General features: G+C 38.5%; 1 long non-coding RNA gene across 1 annotated transcript; it reads left to right on the top strand.

The window, feature by feature from the left end:
* The first annotated feature begins 10,674 nt into the window (after positions 1–10,674).
* On the top strand, positions 10,675–11,542 carry LOC143634508 (uncharacterized). The gene is made up of 3 exons (XR_013153869.1): positions 10,675–10,814; positions 10,876–10,959; positions 11,470–11,542. It is a non-coding gene; the product is annotated as an uncharacterized LOC143634508 (long non-coding RNA).
* The last annotated feature ends 317 nt before the right edge of the window (positions 11,543–11,859 follow it).

The following is an 11,859-nucleotide window of genomic DNA, read 5'->3' as shown; positions in this document are numbered from 1 at the left end:
ATATTGATCTTGATGAAGTATTTGGTGGTCAAGATTACTTTGATATGGACCGAGTTGATCCGCTGGAAGAGGTGCAGGTCTCTGCTGCACAGGGTTCGGGTGTGAGTGTTACTAGAGCAGCAACGTCGATGGCTGACTCAGATTTGGATGAGATCATGAATGAGGGGAGACGGTTGATGGTGTCTCGAGAGAGAACGTTTGGGAAGAGAAAGAGAACGGAGGATGATGATGAGTCAGAAGAGGAAGAAGATATACATAAGCTGATAAAACGTTCAAGACGGGAAAGGACAGGTGCAGGTATGGGAGCTGGAGAGACTTCAAGGATGGTACGTTTCGCTCCGGCTGCACTGTCTGGTATGTCTATCGTTCCTACTTCTGTACAGGTTACAAGTATAAGCACTGCGGATGTTCCCGTGGTGGCTACATCATCTGCTGGCATTCCATCTACCACTACTATCCAGATGTCGACTCCGGAGATTGTGTCTCTACCACCTCCAACGCTTACTCAGTCGGTGGTTGCTGCACGATTTGTAGAGTCAACGGTCGTCACTACGGCAGGGTTATCAGGTATGGTACCACATGCGGTTACGCCTGCTTCTGATGTCTCGCCTACGCCTACTTCAGACTCAGAGAGAGTAGCTTCACTAGAGCGGATCGTGGCAGAGCAATCTGTGACTATTCAACGCCTAGTAGAAGAAAATCAACTACAGTCATCCCTTCTGGTTGAGCATGGGAAAATTATAGATGCCTTGAAGGAGTTCTTGGCATCTCAGGGGGAGATGAGCTGTAAAGGCGACGAGCTAAGGACGAAAAGAAGGAATGACAAAGACGATGATCCCAATGCATCGAAAGATGCAGGTGGTGAGTTGCCAAGAACTACTCTAGCTCTTGGTACTTCCACAGCTCAGGGGGAGTCTGCCGACGCGGCTGGTGGTTCTGGTGGTGATGATGTGGTGTTGGTTGATGATGAGAATATAGGTGATGACGTGATTGATGCGTTGAAAGAACTAGATGATGATATGTTCAGCAATGATATATTGTTTGATGAGGATGTGCTGCCGAGTGATGTGATTGAGAAGATCGGTGAGCAGATTGAGATTGAGAATGAGATTGAGGAAGGAGAGATAGTATAGGAAAATGTCGAACATGACATTCCAGAGGTTGAGAAGGCCGATATGGGTGATCAGACGGAAGTTGAAGATACTGAATGGGAAGAGCAGCCAAGGTGGAAGGAAGGATACGCTCAATGGTTCGTCAAAACGAAGAAACCGGCAGTCCCTACCATGTTCAAAAAGAGTTACAATATTAAGGGCTATGCTGAAGCAAAGAAAGGGATTATATGCTGGATTTATGATGAGCAGTTGCGGCTCTTCGTGATTAAACGATATGATGGAGTTCAGTACCTTAGAAGAATGTTGAGATCGTTAAACACACTTCCTGAGTGTGAGGTTAAAGACTTAGCCAGATTGGGGTTGATCAATCGAAGTGATGATAATATGGCTAGAGTCATAGGGAAAATCGTATGGAAAGAGAGCATAAAGGAAAAGAAGTTTGAGCTGTTGAAACCACAGAAAGGGAAACTTGTTGAAGACAAGGATAGAGGTTTGAGAGCTGATGGAAAGCCTTGGATGGTTATGAAGTATAAACCAATCCGGTGCCTTAAAGAAGTACCGATGAAGCTTATGCCCAAGGATGTGCTCAAAGACCTAAAGTGGTGGTTCGTTGATTGTGAGACAGCGGAGGCAGTGATGGAAGATGAGGATGAACAAGAGATCCTTAGAGTTTACGATCCGATGCATCTTGTTAACTTATCGCAAGCTGATCTGAAGATGCTTAACGAGAAAAAGATCTTTTATATTCCTGCTTGGAAGGATGAAGCAAGGAAATATCAAAGGGTTGTGTCGGTGTGCGTTAGAGAAGGATTGCACGCTTGAAGTTACAGGATTACGAGACAAGAGCTGAAAGATCAAGATATGAAGCTACTGCCAAGGGGGAGTCTGTTGGTGCATAAATGTCAGTAGTTCATATGTCTAGTGTCTGTAATCGAGTCTGTAATATTGTTTATGTATTTGTTTGTTTAAAGCGAAGTTGTTGACAAGTTCGCTTAGGCGAACTTGTTAACCAAGCGAAGTTATGGACAACTTCGCCTGAGGCGAAGTTGTCGTGTATTTATATAGGTTACGGCTTATTGTTTAGAAGTTGTTCAAGTTGTTCGTGTAAGTCAGTTATTGTTCGTGAGTCAAGTGACGTGAGGTCGAGAGTCTGTAACTGTGATTATATCACGTGTTGAGTTATTAATATAACGTGTGTTTGTTCGTATCGTATTCGTGTGTTCGTGTGATTTGTGTTCTACGTCCGTAACGATCTACACAGGGATTCCGCACCTGTGTATATCGGGATATCTCGTGTGATCCGTCCAGGGAACCTACAGTATTATCTTGTAATACCTAATTCGCTAAGATCGATGGCTCTGATACCAACACTTGTCACACCCCAAACCACGGCCTAGGCGTGTGACACCTATGTTGGTACCATAATTGGAAATAAATCATAGTTACGTTTAATAGCGGAAGACTTATAAACATGTGGATTTAAATTATAAATATTTACATACAAAAGATGGGATTTAAAAGTTTCCCGTTTAATGTTTAAAAGATTACTTGTTTAAGTTTTACAAAACCACCATTAATATTTATATTAAGTTTTATCAAAAAGATCCGAGCCATCGGATATCTTGAGCACTTCAAGTTTTCCAAGCGCTATCCTTGTTCACCTGCAAAATGTAAGAAAATACGTCAGCAACAAATGCTGGTGAATATGCTGTCGCTAAAGATATTTTCTTTACTTAATCACCCCTCGAGACTACGTAGGTCTCGGCCCAACGTGGCTTAGGAATAACCAATTTAAAATAACACAATTCATAAACTCAAGTCTCTATACTCGGTTCCCCCAGCAAACACCGCAACGTTCAACTAGTTGAGTGCCTATGCGTATACACAAGGTCATACTCCCCGCAGGCGAGCGTAATTCTGACCAGGTGTGATGGGCCCACCACATATGTAAGGATCCAGACAAACGTACACGATAGCCTGATGCCAGTATTTATACCCTTGTTTAAAAATGTTTTAGAGACACTTAGTCTCATGTAAAGTTTTTCATATAACACGTTGATTCGTTTGAAAACAAGTTTGTAAAAGTTGGGGCGTATTCACCTTTTGATTTGGATCGGCTTCAAACACCGTCCGAGGGTCTTTCCCGTTGCTATCTCGCACCTATAGTACGATTATAACCAATTGTTGGTCGGATATAAAATCCGGCTTAAGACCTTTAGTCTTGTTTTATAAACTTTACATCGATGAACCTTTAGTTCAAAATCTCTTTTTACTTTAAAACCTTTAGTTTAAAAGTAATTTATAAACCTTTAGTTTATTTGTAAAACCCTACGTTCTTTTTCTCTAAGAAACGTATTCTTTTATTTTCTTTATTATTTAAGAATAGTTATTTATTCCTTAAATAATATTTTTATAACAAAGAATATATACTTACACACACATATATATTTTTATAATTTTGCATAATTTCTTCTTTTATTCTTTCTTTGTTATATTTTCTTTTCTTTTATCGAGGTATCGAGTATACCCTCGACTTAAGGTTTAAGCCTTTATAATATTTTATTATTATTTTCATTGGCATTACGCTTACCTTTGTTGGCTTAAGGAAACCCTAATTACTCGAGTAACACTCCAACGCCGCTTCACCTTCTTTTCCTTCTCGATTAACCCTTTTTCTCGTTACTCTTTCCTTGGCACGCCAAACGACAATCATCAATCTTTCACCACTTGTCGGCACGCCTTACGAGACTAATCGTCATGATGTAGAGGAATTGCAAACACCTTCTTGGTTAATACGTCGGTGGAATGTGGCACGAACTTTGAGGAAACGAACACGTAATTCGAGGAATCGGGGCACGCTTTTTGAGGTGGATCGATAATATGGATATGGAATTCTAGTGAGATGTTAGAGAGAGAGAGGAGTGAGTTGATTTGGGATGTCAGAAGTGAATCCCGGACTTGCAATTTATAGACAAAACCTGGAAGCCCATCGCGATACGCGATGGCCTCCTGGTCACTCGTCGCATATCGCGACGTAGCCCAGGCCAGTCGCCATATAGGTCTGCCATGTGTTGCCACGTGGCGGGACACGTGGCGACGGTCAGACAACCCATCGCGATACGCGATGGGTCTCTCTTCTGATCCATCGTGTATCGCGATGGGTCAGGAAAACCATAATTTTTATTTTGAACCCTGAGGTTTGGATTTTGACACTTTTGGTCCTTTGACTTTGGGAACTTATTGATTTGAACCTGATATTTTCACGATGTTACCATCTTCGTGGAAAGAATTTGATAAAAAGTACCCCAATTTCTCGAGAGAACCCCGAAATGTTCGTCTAGGACTTGCAGCTGATGGTTTCAATCCTTTTGGTAACCTGAGTTTGGTTCATAGCACCTGGCCAATTGTACTCACGACGTACAATTTGCCTTCATGGTTATGCATGAAAGAGTCTTCATTCATGTTGACCTTGTTGATTCATGGCCCAAAATCACCTGAAAAGACATGGATGCTTTTCTTAAGCCCTTGGTGGATGAGCTTAAGCATTTGTGGCAGGAAGGCGTGCGTACTAAAGACGTGATGACAAACATATTCTTCACAATGAAGGCGGCGTTGTTATGGACCATAAACGACTTCCTTGCTCGTAGTAGTTTATCGAGTTGGAGCGGACATGGCTACAATGCATGTCCAACTTGCAACGAAGATACATTGATGTGTTGCAAAACACATAGCGTTTTATCCCCTTTTTGTGTTGTTTTGTGCGTAAACCGTTAACGAATATAACTTGTTTTTGCATGAAATTAAACGTTTGTGTATATGATAGGTCCCATGTTGAAGAGAGTGAAAAACGAGTTTAATGAAGAAAGAATCAGCTCAAACGGGATTCGGATGAAACCGGTATGCGCGTTTGATGATAAGCGAGTCAGAAAATTGAAAAACCAGCCAAATGACATGGCCACGCCGCGCGGAAACCTAGGCCTTAGTGTTCACGTCTCTCAACGCCCTAGGGTGTTCCAAGGCTGCCCAAATCAATCACCACGACTATTTTTTCCTTATATGTGCTTGTGGGCTTGTTTTGGACCTAGTTTGGCTTGTTTATCAAGTTTAATGATATATTTAAGAACCCTAAACCCTATGAACGAAAATATACTTCATTCCAGCCGTCCCACATCATTCAGATACGAAATAACAAGAAGGAGGAGCTTCCAGATCGGAGTTTCATCTACCGGTTGTCGGTTTTGCCTGTTTTAACGTTTGTGAGTTCGTTTTTGAGTTTTAGACTTTGAAACAAGTTCCATTCAGTTTTTAATGGATACTTTGAGCTTAATTATGATTATTATCTGCTGTTCATTCATTATGGTTGGCTAAACTTGTTTTAATCTCTAAGGTTTGATGTTTAACGGTTTATATTAATTAGTTTAGGGTGCTTAACAAGTGGTTGATTGTTTTTCTATTGTAAAGTTCATATTTTGTGATATTATTCCATGTATACCCGCTGCCATAGGTGTATCTTAGGTTTCTTGTGCTCCGTGTGGTTGATTATTGCATGAATTAGTTTCTTGTAGGCGTTAATTGCATGTTTCGGTTAATACTTTGTGTGTTGATTGATTGTAGTAGGCATACCATTAGGGTTTGTGTTTCTTGGATCATTAAAGTCAGTAGGTTCACCACCTTTGAGTTGGACCAAAACCTTAGCTGCCGGCTTATCTTTCTGGTTTAGTTGATTTGGTTAGTCGTTGCGAGACCACATGCGGTTTTCCAGCTGTTGACTAGGTTAGTTTGTAAGTTGAGCTATTTTGTCTTTAGTATTGAATTACCCCTCTTCTCCTAGGTTTGTAATTAGCTCGAGCCTTAGTGAGATCTGTGATTTAAACATGGACCAAGTGATGAGTCATTAGGGTACGTAGATAAACAACCACGAATTAAAAGTTATCTAGACGTTGTTAGTAGGGCTGTAAACGAACCGAACGAACACGAACAAGGTCTTGTTCGTGTTCATTCGTTAAGGAAATAATGTGTTCACGAATGGTTCACGAACACTTACCGAACGAGATTTCATGTTCGTGTTCGTTCATTAAGGAAATGAATGTGTTCACGAACGGTTCACGAACACAAGCGAACACAAATAAAAAAAACATAGCCTAGAGATTGAGACCGACGTATTCATCAATGTGAATAATGAAAGCCTGTAAACGAATCGAACAAACCCAAATAAGGGCATACTCGTGTTCGTTCTTTAACAATAAACGAATACGAACACTTAATCGAACAAATATTTATGTTCCTTTTCGTTTATTTAAAAAAAAGAACGTTTGTGTTCGTTTATATTCATTTGTTTATAATCTAATCTAAGGGAACATAACTGAACAAAGATAAACAAACATAAATGAATATAGATGAACAAATGTAAGTGAACACAACAAACATAAACGAACATAAATGAAAACACTTCAATGAACACAAATTAAAAAAATATATATAAAACGTTTAATTAGATGACTTACACAGATAATAATTAATTGTTTTATATTAATACATATATGAACATAAATAAACAAACATAAATAAACGAACATAAACAAACGTTCATGAACACAAATGAACGAACGGAACATGTGTTCATGTTCGTTCGTTTAATTAAACGAACACAAATTTTTTGTTCGTGTTCGTTCGTTTAATTAATAAACGAACATAAAAGAACTTCCCGCCGAACGGTTCACGAACAGTTCACCGAACGTTCGGTTCGTTTACAGGCCTAGTTGTTAGGGTTTTCTAGTAAAACTGATCGTAGGGACCTAGTTGCCTTGACCTCACGTATGTTAGCTCATCTTTAGAACCCTAGTTTTAGCCACATCTTAGCACCCGTGTCATCTTATAGTCGTTAAGTCATTCTACCTAGGTGATTCGTCTTCTTATTATCGTTAGCTCCGTTAAGTTTCACCGTTAGTTAAGTTAAGTTAGTTAATTTTAGTTAGTTTAAATAATTAAGATAAATAAATATATTATTTAGGCAGGACTTAGATAAGGGTAATTATCTTAGCCGTTATCACGTGTCTTTGTGTTCGACATCCAAACTTCCATTAGACTGTGCTGGTACGCGATCGGTACACTTGCCATTTGTGGAAAGTTTAGTTAAGATTGTTTGGTTTTATAAATTTAAGACTTAGTGTTGAATTGCGAGAATTAGTTATTAATATTTATATATATAGCTTTTCGCACATCAAGTTGTTGGCGCCGTTGCCGGGGACACGGTTTGAGGCGATTAGAGAACGACCTAAATTTGGGGACTTGCCTTTTGTATTCTGTATATATATTTAGATTAATATAGTTAGTTTAGTTTTTATTTTATCTTATTATTAATTGTCTAGTTTTTGTTTAGTTTTAATTAATTTTCGTCTACTACTATCTGGTGCCCGTGATTCATTTAAGTTTAAGTGTGCAGTATTGGAGCCTTACGGGAATGGATTCAAAGAACAAAAACGTTACACCATTTGGCAGATGGAGATAAAGAGGATTCTGTATTGCAAAGAGAAAACTCGAGTGAAACCCCGGTTACGTTTGATGTTTGATTTAAGGGGGAATCTTCTGGGTTATGAAAACTCGTCCGGTGAATTCATTGAGAAATACCAGACCCATATGAGGTAATGTTTGATTGGTTGCGCATCATCAATGATACAATTCCAAATGCCCCATTTCAGACCCAACAAGCTTTAGATGGAATTCGACTTGGTTTAATGAGTCAATCACAACTTAATGAGCCGATTATCGAATTTGAAGATGCAAGGATGGAAAAGAAGTTAGAGGAATGTGTTCCATCGTGGGAAGACAAGTTTACGGGTGAGTTTGGTGACGAGTTGGTGGATTTTACAGTGATGGATGATGGAGAGTTTGACCCACTTGGTGATTTGAAGTTGCTCAAAGATTTACTATATAACGAGCCAAGTGTGGGGGTCAAGAAGGAGCCTTGTGAGGTGAGCCATGAGGTGGTTGATGATTCAGTCTTTCCACCATGGCACTTTGATTGTGAAAAAAAGCATGAACCATACTCAATCTCCATTAGGGACGTGTCGAGGTTTAAAAAGTTGGCTAAAAAATAAGGAGGATATGTAGGCTCAGAGATCATGGTGTGCAGAAGAGTTCGTCACTCTCGTTTCACTTCAGGGAATCATTTTTGGGGGAGTCGACGAGTTGGCGGGCCAAGTTCATGTCGTATGTTTGGGCCCATGAGAGCGGTGCAGTTGGTTTCTTCCCGACCAATTGTAAGAGGAAAGTGTTAAGGAGTATTGATGGGAAGAGGATAAAGGGGAAGCCTCCAAATTGAGGATTCAAGAATAAGTCTGGCTAAAGGCTATTCTGTAAACTTAGCGCTTCTCGGGAGGCAAGCCAATAAAATGTTTCATTTTTATTATTGTATTTTACTTTTATTTTGTTGCTATTTCAAGTGTTACTTCTCTTGCAGGTTATTCTGTGGTTGGCTATGAGATGGTATATGAGCTAGGGTTTGAACCAAGTGTGGGATGCAAATTGCTTCATGATTGGACGTGACGATATCGAATTGATCGGCATGGAACATGACTCATGACACATGATCGCTGCTATTTACCAGGGGATTCTGTTCTACATAAAAGTAAAAGAGTTTTAAAAATGTCCATTGTTTTCAAATTTGTTTGCATTAAACAGGAAATGATAGTATTACCTAGTGTTTTTTACAATCTCTTGGTGTTTTCTTAATATATATATATATATATAGAGAGAGAGAGAGAGAGAGAGAGAGTAAATCAGAACAATTGCGTATATAATTCGCGATGTGTTGGTAGGCCCAACTAATCCTGAAAATATGGTGAAAATACAAAGTTCTCCAAATTTCCATCTAGAGTTGTATGCGCTTTCAATAGGCACGGACAAAAATGCCTTTACTTGCACCGCTTGCATAGTAAACGGTGTTAGGTTTATGGTACTTGGCCGTGACATAGAACAAACAACACAAAACTCTGGGGTTCTAGCTGAGGCAGAGAATGGTGAGAAATTCTATGGCCAAGTAGAAGATATTGAGTTGTGTTATCCAAATGGGTATTCAACAGTCCTATTACAATGCAAATAGTTTGATACTCGAAGGGGTGTTACATTTAACAATAATATTACCAGTATCAACACAGAACGTGAATGGGACAAAGAAGATAAACTTATATTGCTTCACAAGTCAAACAAATGTTCAACATCCAAGAACCTTCTAGAGGAAACCAAAACAAAAACCATCGTTGGGTCGTTGAGAATGTTAATCATAAAAAAAAATTGGGATATACCTGCATTAAACGACAATGGAGGAGTCGAGAATGTTCAAAATGTTGACAATGACTTTGTCGAAGATCTTGACGTTGTTCACAAGAATTCTTCATCTAATTGTGTACTTTTCATTGACTTTAAACAATACTTTCAAAACACGTCTTCTCATGTTACTTTGGGCGAGACACCAATTGAAGTTGATCCGCCAACGAGCAGGACCGTCAGCAGGACCATTAGTGACGATTATGACGAGGACGATCCTGATTTTGACACGATGGAGTATGATACAGACATTGACACATCCGATGAAGAGTCTGATTAAAAGATTATTTTGTTCTAATTTATGTTTTGTATATATTATTACAAACTTTATCTGTAATTTCGTATTGTAATAGAAAACTTGATTCATCATATTATATATTTGTATTGCGTATCTTACAAATTCTTAGGAAATAGTTTTATTATTGATGTTGTAGTTGTTTGTGATGGTGGACGTCATGCCACGAGATCATAGGGAAGATGGTGTCGAGGATCCGCCACCTCCCAGAGGTTTTGGGCGAGGTTGTCATGAGGAGGACGGTAAGTCTTATATAGTTTATTTATTTATTTATTATAATTATATATTGCGACTAATAATTTTTATTAACTTTTGTAGTTGTTCCGGCTCGAAAAGTAAGGGGCACTGCGAAAAATATAAAACTGTTACAATCATTTGCAAAAAACGCCAGGAAGCCTTTAAGGCTTACTTTTGATAGATTTGCCACATTTGTTCCCATTGATGATGTTAGAGATATGTTTATTCGGGAGGTGGGGAGTTACATATGGAGAAACATCGCGTTTGATAATGACTCATGGGCATTTGTTTCCGTGGCAGAAAAGAATGCGCTCAACGAACATATGTGTGTATGTGATTTATAAATTTAATATGTTCGTTAGTTCATTTTTAGTTTTTTACTTGATTAACTTATTTTGTTTCCGTGGCAGAAAAGAATGCGCTCAACGAACATATGTGTGTATGTGATTTATAAATTTAATATGTTCGTTAGTTCATTTTTAGTTTTTTACTTGACTAACTTATTTTAATTAATTCCTAGAATATTTTGATTTTGATGAGATTGAGCGTATCCTCAATTCGAATTTTTAAAAGGTGGCATTGAAGCGGCAATCATTAAACGATATAAAGGCCGGAAATCGAATGCAAAACACACTTTAACACTGTGGGAGGATCTAAGGATATGGAGGAAACAACGAAAAAGAGCCCCAAAGATATGTTGAGCGAAAATTGGAAGAAAGCAGTTGACTATTTTTGTTGTGAGTCACATAAAAACCAGTCAACAGTAAACATTGGCAATCGAAAACTTCAAAAATACCCAAACCGCGGGGGGGACGACGACATACAGTAGCTATGGTTACAAAAATGTAAGGTTCTTTTTTATATAATATTTTTATTGTATAATCAAATTTTTAATGTTATATACAGAATATGAACCAGCTACAAACGTTTAAGAAAGCACATACTCGTCGTGATGGGACGTTTGACAGCAAGCTAGCTGAGCAACAATATGTAAGTATTTATTTAAAGTGTATTTTTCATACACACACACACACACAACATTTGAGAAAGAGAATACTCAACTTTTTTTTTAATTACAGAATGATTTAAGGCTAGAGTTAGAATCTCAAACTGAGTCCAACAGCGAAGGAGAATATGAAGAAAGTCCCGAGCCACTATCGAATGCGGTCCAGGTATTCGAAAAGGTGATGGTCCTGGACGCGGTTGTATTATAGGGATTGGTCGTAAACCTAGAGCTTCTTTACCCAGATCGTCGAGTCGTGTTGATCATCTTCAGCCGGCGCAGACACCCCCTCCACCAATGACACAGGTAATCAAAAGTAGTTTATGTTATTATTTTCGTTTTAATTGGTAAATGTATTGGATAGGTCAAAATGATCCTAACACGCTTAATAGATTAAAACTCTATTGTGTTATATTAATTAGCGTATTAAAGCGTTGTATATTGGTAGTATTAAGTTTTTATGTGTTTACTTACAACATATACATCTTATTTTGTAGGCCCAAATTGCTAGTTTATTTCAAGATCCAAATTTTCTACATCACCTAGACGAATATTACAATCGCCAAAAAGAATCAAGCAAATACAACGAGGATGACATGGATGAAGGCGACGAATGATAGTACAGATCTTAATTAGCTAGCTACTCTATCAGTTTAAATGTTGTTTAGGACTAGTACGTTGACATTTATGTACTTTTATAAGTTGATATGTATATATATGAATCATTGTAACAAATGTTTGTATAAAGCTAGCGTAAAAATCTGGAAAAAACCTGGAAATAGCTGGAAATACGAAAAAAAAAAATTTAAATTTCAAAGGCTTTTAGGAGCGACGGATCAACCCTAATACTTCACCGGAGCGCCGCCGGAGTTTAATCGGAAACGTTT

Source organism: Bidens hawaiensis, unplaced genomic scaffold (assembly GCF_021521415.1).
Source record: "Bidens hawaiensis isolate Kalapana, Puna unplaced genomic scaffold, B.hawaiensis_p1.1 tig00007072_1, whole genome shotgun sequence".
Lineage (NCBI taxonomy): Eukaryota > Viridiplantae > Streptophyta > Magnoliopsida > Asterales > Asteraceae > Bidens > Bidens hawaiensis.
Note: the sequence above shows the minus strand (reverse complement) of the source record. Positions and strands in the feature narration are given on the sequence as shown.